Consider the following 7,397-nt stretch of genomic DNA (forward strand, 5'->3'; position numbering starts at 1 on the left):
GTAACCGACGCAGTTCGAGTTCCCTCGAAGGGGAACGTCTCGGGTTACGTATGTAACCCTGGTTCCCCGAGAAGGGGAACGAGACACTGCGTCGGCCCGCCGCACCTCTCTCCCCGCCTGAAGCGCCTGCTTCATAGTTAAGCTAATGATGAGTGTGTACAGGTGTGCTTTATACTCCTCTGGTTATTCCGTCACACCTTACCGTTCTAGCAACAAGCCAATAGGATTGGAGTGATTTCATTCACGTTCAGACCTGCTTCGCCTAGAGGCGTTCCCATAGTGTCGTAACCGACGCAGTGTCTCGTTCCCCTTCTCGGGGAACCAGGGTTACGAGACGATTTTCCAGATCAGGGAAATATTGCTGGGTTTCACATAACTTAACCACTGTTTTCTCTCTAACCAGGAAACTTTCTTCCACACTGATGTTTCACAGACAGGAACACTGTCACTGAAGGAGCTCAGGAATGCAATCACAGTTTCAGGTAGACAATCAACCACTTCTTTTAGTCTATTATAGACATAGCTGTCTATCAGGGATTTATTCCCTTAATTAAATCCAATGAACACTGTACAACAACAGAAAATATAAAATCTTGCCAGCTGTTTCTAATTGTTTGCTTTTAAAACAATGCTGTGAAACAACGTGCCAGATCTATAATGTAGAAGTACTCAAGGAGGTATAGAGAAGGGTGACATTAAATAGATAATTTGGGAATTTTAACTGAAGTCTTCTACTACTACTACCCTGCACATTAAAGTTGTGTATTGCATAATGATATCAAAGATGCATTAAGATTATTCTAGTATGAGTGTTCATTCACTGCGAAGCGATTTACTTTGAGCAATTACAGTGTGTGTTTTTGTATATTTGGCTCAAAGACTACTTAGTGCATACACAGGGATTTATGTCTTCAATGAATGAAATGCACCTGGTCTCCAGGTATTATAGATGTATTGCAAAATGTTTTTTTGCTGAGGTAGACAAGATTAAGCATGTACCAAGGAATGTTAAAAGAAGGTTTAATTTAGTTTGGCAAGAGTTTATTGGTTTATACGCCGATGTTGATGTTAGTAATAACATAAAAAGGCACTTTTATATTGACATGTCCCAGGAAACCATGACCATCTGACAGTGTCATATCTTAATGGAAAAAAAAATAAATAAAAAGATCTGCTAATGATTCGATAATGAAAGCAATAGCTCGTTGCAGACGTCATCTAAACCTTTGTCCTATATATGTTGGCCAGGAATGAGGATCAGCGATGAAATGCTGAATATAATTGCTCTGCGCTACGGTTCCTCCTCTGGATTCATAACACTGGAAAACTTCATCAGTCTAATCCTTCGCATTGACTGCATGAACAGTAAGTACATTGGGATAACTGATGACAGTAGGCAACACAGTAAATGTAGTACATATATGGATACTTTTCTTAAAAAGTAGTTGTTCTTGACAAGAACTTCTTTTTGTGCAATACATGCACATGTGCAAAAGTTTCAGATGTGGGAAAAAAATGCTGTAAAGTAAGAAAGCTTTCAAAAATAGACATGTTAATAGATTATATGTGTCAATTTGCAAAATGCAAAATGAGTGAACAGAGGAATATCTAAATCAAATCAATATTTGGTGTGACCACTGTTTGCTTTCAGCAACAAAGATGTTCATGCAGATAAGAGTGAAATTTGAACTTCTGTCATTGCACGTGATAGACATATCTGACTCCCGCTCCTTGCCCTCACTGTTTCTTGAGTAAGAATTTGTGTCTTTCTCAACAGACATCTTCGGCCAGCTGTCTGATGGATTGACTGTCACTCTTCGAGAATCAGAGGTAATAAAAGTTCTTCAGAGGTGTTTCAGAGGCAAAAGATAGCTTACTGGCAATTGTACTTGTACTAGAGCCCTACCGATTTATCGGCCGATATGAGCTCATTGCATTTAATCGGCATCGGCCGGTTATAACGCCAGATATATGACTTAAAAAAGAAACTCAGATCCTTCACACATGTCATGGGTGTTGCATAGTTTGCCCACCAGAGGGTGACCAGCTGCAGCTCCCCTGTTAACAACACTGCCCCGCCACAAAAACCACAGAAGAAAACAATCAGCTGACCGGAGTTTACCAGAGTTTACTGCAGCCTTTAGAAACAGCAGAGGGCTGTGTTAGCGGTGAGTCGGTCTTTTGTCAAGTTAATTACATGACTTTAATAATTATAATAAAAACAGACCCAGTCACTTCTCCTCTCCTGAAAACATTTATGACTTGCTAACCCTCCCGTTTTTCACTGCACTCCCCCGGCTTCCTAGCAGCTCACAGCAGACGTAACTTTAGATTTAAGGCATTTTCACCATAGACTGTATATAAAAAGCTTTTCACGTAATTACGTAATCGTAATTCATTTTCAATGAGAGGCGAGCGTGTAGGAAGGGAGCCGCGGGCATTACGACAGGCGTAGCGACAAGCGGTCGTGGTCCCGTGAAACTGTCGCGGTCGTCTCACTTACACGCCCGCCCCTGCCAAAGCTGAATTGACTTTAACTTTGCGTAGCCTACGCAACGCGCAACACAAAAGTAAGATTGCTGAGAGACAGATCCTCGCCATTTGTGACTTCCCTGAAATAGACTATTTAAGTGTTCACTCAACAGTTATCGGGACATTAACAGGAGGGCGTTTGCATGACTAGATTTATCAGCTATATGAATAATATATATAATATAATAATATAGCTTATCAACTACTTATAGTTTTACTTTAAGCTAGGCTATGAAGGAATACAATAGAAAATGAAGAAGGATGAGAGACTGATCCTCTTCGTCTGTGACTTCCCTGAAATATATTAACATGACATTAACAGGGGGGGGTTTACATGACTAGATTTATCAGCTATATGAATAATATATATAATATAATAATATAGCCTATCAGCTAACGTTACTTAGCCTATAGTTTCACTTTAAGCTAGGCTATGAAGGAATACAGTGGCACACAGAAGCCGTTGCCGTGGTTACTATCTACTGGGCGCCTTCCGTTTACTCGCGAAGCTCGTGTCTGTTCACATGGGAAGCGCAGAGCGACCCCGCGGGGCCAGAGTACTATGCAGAGTGTCGCTTATATACAGTCTATGGTGAATAGGCCTTTATTCTGAAACAGTGTGGCTGTTCTAGTTAATGGTCCACATTTTTCCCTAGTTCATCACTTCTAAATATTCTCTAAAATCACGTAACGTCACAGCAGCTAACGTTGCTAAATTAGCTACAAAGCTAATGCCGTGTTTATCAGTGGAGGAGCACTAATATCGTAATGAGCCGTTAAAAATATAGTTTCTGGTTTATTCTCAATATATCTGCGGGCCGCTGTCTGCAGTTAGTCTTCCTGTCTGAAATGATTAAACCAGAGTGGACATGTAAGTAAACGTGAGCTGAACAAGAAAACACGTTGTCTCAGAGAGCTCAGGCTCTTTTTGTGCAGTTGTAGATGTGAAAAGCTGTAAGAGCCGTAACGGCTCTGGTTATAGTTATACCGTCAGTTAAATGAAGTCGTTAAGTTGCAGGTCCTCCTTGTAGAGAGTCATGTTGTTTCAGATGCATTCAGCAGCAGCTCACTGTATGATAGACGGCATGATTTAGACAGATGAGAAATGGTTTCTTGTAGCTTTGGTTAGAAGAGTGCTGGTAAAGGGATAAACTAGATGTGAATATGCTACATTGAAATTATGGCAGATTATGTGTATATGTATTTATTATGATAAAGTGAAATACACATGCTTATTCTCTCTCATTGTCTCTGTTTACAGATGGCTGAAAAAGTTGCACATTCCAGCAACAAATATTTATTGATTTGCAATTGTTTACATGTTCACTTTTTGAGACTGTTTTCATTAACATAATCCATTTAGGTTTTATAGCCCACATACATACATACATACCAGCTTTCAGTATGGGCCTGTTCTAAGTGTAGTTTATACAGTAAAGGGGTCTACTATCCAAATCATTCTCTAAATCTAAATATCAGCACATAAATCGCCTCTTTTTCACTTTAATATCGGCATCGGTCGGGTTCTAACTTGTACTTCCCCTATTTGTGTTTAGTGTGTTGTTCTAGAAAATATGGCATGCTTGAACTACATTTTTAGTTTTCTGTGAGGAAATGTATTTAACTAATGCTACAGATACACTAAAGCACTTTCATGATCTGTCCCTCCTTAATTTGCAGTGGATGTACCTTTCGATGTACACTTAAGCTGACACAGATGATGGACTGCAGGATTCACTTAGAATTACATCTGCAGATGATGTGAAAGGAAATAAATGCAAAATGTGTTCTTCTACAAATGAGCAGTTACATGGTATTAAACAGCAGAGCATTTACAGTACTTTTAACTTTGCTAATGGACGGGGTGAAACTCCCTTCGCCTCATGTTCTCATTCCTGTGACTCAGTGCAAAGTAACATTGGGGAACAAATGGGATGAACATGTCAGTTTAGAAGACGCAGGCTACTAATTTTTGATTTGCAACTTTGCTTACATGTTACAGACAGTACAGCAGCCAAAATGTACACTAGTACAGTTTAGGACTGTATTGCATGAGTGTGGTGTCTTTCCAAAAACTTTCTTTAAAAAACAATTTTTTGTTATTTTTGTTGTTTTTTGTTTTTTTGATAAAATGCTATGTTTGGTACTGAAAATTGATTTTTTTTGTGTTCAAATTGTATATAGATTTAGAGCACTGTGAATTGGATCATGAACACAAAACGTTTATGAATTAGTTATTCGTATTGTTACATTGCTTGCAGCTTTTATATTTAAACTGTAATAATGTATCCTAGATTTTTCTTGTCACTTCTCAGATGGTTGAAATACGGTAGTAATATTATATTTTGTACCCCAATGTATAGATTTAAGCATTATTGCATCATGTAAGTACAGTGGGTAAACTGGTACTGTAAATTGTGCTTGGGATCAGATGGCATCAAGATTTATTTTAATGATGTAAGAATTATTACTATTATATTTCATAATTACTCATATAAAGTTATATTTACATAAATTATGCTTGGTGCTCAAACACAGCCAAAGTGGATAGACAATGTTTATCAAATGTGGAATTTTTAATGTAATGGATGTCGGCCATATTATCTGCCCAGAGAATTCTTCAGTGTTTTTGTTGTTGCTGTTTCTAATCCTCCAGACGCAAATTTAAAAAATGCAAGAGAGCACATTCCCGTTGTCACTGACGTTTCTATGAACACTTTGAGGGACTCTGACATAGACCCAATATTTGTCAGTATCACTGGACAATTGAGATACTTTATGTTTAGAGTAAAAGCTTGTGGGTTTTTGTGAACTACAGTTCATTACTATTTGTTTAGTCCAGTTTACTTGGTCAGGAAATCAATCAATTCCGTTGTTCTTGTTAAATTTCCATTAGCCAGTATATAATACCGACAATTGCAATGAATCTTTTGCCTGAACCTTAGAGGATAAATGTAATTTTTTTATCTGTCTCAAATTGTTTCTTGAAAGCAAGCATAACACAAGATGTGATAAGTTGTAGAGCTTGTTTTTGTTTTTGGCAGTGATTACTTATCAGTTAGCTGTAGAGTTGCACCACATAATGCAAGTAGGTTCCTATTACTAGAAATACAGTATGCTAAAGTGTGTGCATAAAACCTACTGTCTCAAAACAAAAAAGAGATATGTATATTTACCCTGTGTTGATGCACCAGTGCTGCTTGCAGTTGATGCAGCAGTGTTTGTGCTGCTTTCGGAGCTGAGAGGTGCAGTGGTTGGGTCGGTTCTGTTGGTGGTTAGGCCCAGACCCAGTCTGTCCAGGTCTGATTGCAACCGCATGTTCACCCAGGTCTGAATCACAGTATCATTCTCAAACAGCTTCAGATCTTGTAGCTGCAGTCGCTGTCACACACTTGTAACTTACATGAAAAGATCATAGTTTTTCTAGAGACAATTTGGTATAAACTATTGTCATAACATTTTAACTAACGGCTTGTCAGACTTCTCTTAGGGTTGGCATACTTGGCCCAGTACTCACAATAAAGAACATCATACATTTTGTAACTTTTTTTGCACTCTGTTAGTACAAACAGTATTCTATGTTAAAAAGAAAGGATGACAAATTACAGAGGATCACAACTCATCTAGAGCATTGAGAGAGTTGCTCTGATGGATGTATCCTGTTGTGATGCATGTGACATTCATTATAATTTGGTATCACTTACCTAGATGATAGAGTTATACTTTTTAAAAGAACATTCCTCACAGGGATTGTAGTTACATTAACGATGTAAGTAGTGTACATGAAAACAGTACAATGCAATAGTAGCTTCAGGTAGACCAGTTAGGATTAATTCATTCCCTTTATTACACATCATACTTTTGCTCTGTGTATGTTGAACAGGATCAGCAATGACATGTTGTATTTGATGGCTCTGCGCTACAGTGCCCCCTGTGGACACAAGACACTGGAAAGCGTCTCACTAAAGATAATGATGGTGATGGAGCAGTGGATAAACCCATTCCCTTGGTTTGATTCCCACCACAACATCCACCAATGTGTCCCTGAGCAAGACACTTAACCCCTAGTTTCTCCAGAGGCGTGCAACCTCTGTAAGAATTCTTTTCACCAGTTCAAGGTTTAAACGTTTCACACTGTTGTTGATCTAGACTAGAAGAATAGAATGACACAATGTAATAATAATAATCATTCATTTAGCTGACGCTTTTATCCAAAGTGACTTACTATCACTAAGTATTTCAGAGGATGGACGGCTCTGGAACAACTAAGGGTTAAGTGTTTTGCTCAGGGACACATTGGTGTGTCACAGCGGATTTGAACCCGATGTTCTGTCGATATGTGCTACCTATTGAGATGTGCTACTTGGCAGTTCTTTGCATGGCTAATGGTTAGAGTTAGGATTAGACACCAACAATTTGCACTAAATTAGCATTTTTCCATAAGGAAGCATAAATTGTCAGAGCACCGGGTCTCTCACACCAAATGCATGTGTCCACTGCACCATCATGTTTTCTGTGATAAGAGATGCGTTGTTGTGTAAATGTTGCATAAATAAAATGTCTCCCTCTTTATTTTCAGTGGATTTACATTTCAGTGTACACTCAACCCAACCAGGAAGATGGACTGCACAATTCATCTGGAAATACAGGAGTAGGTATTTTAAAAGAATGAGCCATTAGAGTATGTGTATGTAATGTAACTAAAGAGTATTTTCTTTTTATATATTCAAATACAAATTTGCGTGAAAACACAACATTACCAATCCTATAACACCACAACACCTTTGTAGACTTTATCTTAGACTAGAGATGGAATCTAATTATATGTTATAATAGACTGCATTTTTAGTATTACCCCTAGTAGT

General features: G+C 38.3%; 1 long non-coding RNA gene across 1 annotated transcript; it reads left to right on the top strand.

Moving 5' to 3' along the window:
- The first annotated feature begins 398 nt into the window (after positions 1-398).
- LOC123975280 lies at positions 399-7,104 on the top strand. The gene is made up of 4 exons (XR_006826021.1): positions 399-482; positions 1,249-1,365; positions 1,778-1,830; positions 4,213-7,104. It is a non-coding gene; the product is annotated as an uncharacterized LOC123975280 (long non-coding RNA).
- Positions 7,105-7,397: the final 293 nt, after the last annotated feature.

The sequence above is a fragment of the Micropterus dolomieu genome, linkage group LG08, assembly GCF_021292245.1.
Source record: "Micropterus dolomieu isolate WLL.071019.BEF.003 ecotype Adirondacks linkage group LG08, ASM2129224v1, whole genome shotgun sequence".
Classification (NCBI taxonomy): domain Eukaryota; kingdom Metazoa; phylum Chordata; class Actinopteri; order Centrarchiformes; family Centrarchidae; genus Micropterus; species Micropterus dolomieu.